The sequence below is a fragment of the Acipenser ruthenus genome, unplaced genomic scaffold (assembly GCF_902713425.1).
Source record: "Acipenser ruthenus unplaced genomic scaffold, fAciRut3.2 maternal haplotype, whole genome shotgun sequence".
In the NCBI taxonomy this organism is placed as follows: Eukaryota; Metazoa; Chordata; class Actinopteri; order Acipenseriformes; family Acipenseridae; genus Acipenser; species Acipenser ruthenus.
In genome coordinates, this window is record NW_026708694.1 from 37,439 (window position 1) to 39,131 (window position 1,693).

At 45.2% G+C, this 1,693-nt stretch overlaps 1 long non-coding RNA gene across 1 annotated transcript; it reads right to left on the minus strand.

Annotated features, from left to right (window-relative positions):
* Positions 1-239: 239 nt before the first annotated feature.
* LOC131735428 (uncharacterized) lies at positions 240-1,686 on the minus strand. Its single transcript, XR_009327539.1, has 2 exons — positions 1,525-1,686; positions 240-679 (listed from the first exon to the last, which is right to left on the minus strand). It is a non-coding gene; the product is annotated as an uncharacterized LOC131735428 (long non-coding RNA).
* Between the last annotated feature and the right edge of the window lie 7 nt (positions 1,687-1,693).

Here is a 1,693-nt window from a genome sequence, read left to right on the forward strand (position 1 = left end):
AATGCCTACATGTTAGTTAATTACCTTTGTGCAACTAAAAAGCTGTGTGTCAGAGTTACACTGTGTAACCATGTAACGGGGTTCAGCAGCGCCCTCTTTGGCCACTTTTTTATTGCGTCACTCCCAAGGGTTTGTCGTGTGCCAGTGCTAAGTTTCAGCACTCTACCTCAGCTCGATAAGCCACAGCATGTGCGGATGGACCTCATACCAGCACCGTATACCAGACACATACTCAAATGTTAAATGGGAATCATATATTGTCCAGTTGCAGATTGGATTGTAAAAACACAACAAAGACTGGATCAAGTGTATATAGATGCTGAATAGATGCCACATACAGTAATATAGAGCAAGCCGAAAAACTATACTAACAGCATTTACGAAGGTGCTAGGAATATTTTTTTTTTTTTTTGTGGGGTCACATGACCAGATTTCCTGGCAGTTCACAATTTGACCCCATTGACAGTGTTATGGCACGTGCTTCTAATTCTTTGTCCAGTCCTACTAAAGAGGTTCTAAAGAGAGAGAGAGCCACTGAGGGAGACAGGGGGAGCAGGTGCTGGCTCTACCTACGAGCTTGTGAATTTCTTCACAGTGATGACAATCAACGCCATGAGGACTGAGGCCCCCAGGATTACAGCAATGACGATGGCAGCAATGGCGCCGGGACCCAGGGAGCCTGCAGGGGGAGACAGAGAGCAGGACAGCAGGTGCCATTATTTACACTGGAAGACTGCAGAAAAAAAAAACAACAACATGTGATTATCTTAAAGCACAAGAAAATCACATTCTGAACAGGTTGTGAAGTGAACTGTGTTTTACTCTGTAGTGCATATTTCAGACAGGGTGGGCTGCCTGCCTATCAGTGGTCCCATCTTCATCTATAATGCCCTAAATATGAAGTGTAGCACAAGCCACCTCTCGGACCTTTACATTGGTGCATGGTGTAGCTAACAAAATACTTTAAAACTTATTTTTTTCCTACAATTTAATTGACTGTAGGTCTCAGATGTGCAGTTTCGAAAATAACATAACATAATAGAGCAAAACATTCATTTTTATTTCAAAACATGACATCTGGTACTATAAAAGGCCATTCTCAGTTTGTTTGCCCTGCTTTTCAGGAAATCTGTCACACTTGCACTTCCTGGTCCATTTCACCTCAGCAGTGTCTTCTGGGTCACGCATGTTACTGGCTGCAGAGCATGCCAGTCATTAGCAGAAGCAGCTGACAGGAAAGAAGGCCCTAAAGGGGTGGGAACAATGTCACTGTCCAGGTGAAATGACCAGGAAAGTGCATCTTAACCAAGTGTAGTCCCAGAGATCATGTTAAAATGAAAATATATACATTTATTTCAAAACTCCACATTTGAGAGCTTGCTGGTGAATGGATCTGCATGAGTGGAAATGCACGCTATGACTTTGCAATGATGATCACTTTAACGTCACAATTAGCCAGGCAAGTTCTGGCAGAGTCTGTTCAAACTGCTTTGATGTGTGTTTCCGATGGAAAGCTGCGCTCACCCGCCTCCCTGTCCACTGGCTGTGAGTGGGTGGTGTCCTCATACTCTGCAGTGAAGGGAGCGTGCGTCAGCTCATGGAACGTGCCCCTCATGGTGATTTCATAGGCCCCTCCTCCCGAGGAGGTGTCCAGGCTGTCACTCTGAGGTGTGGGGGCGTGGCCTGCTGGGCT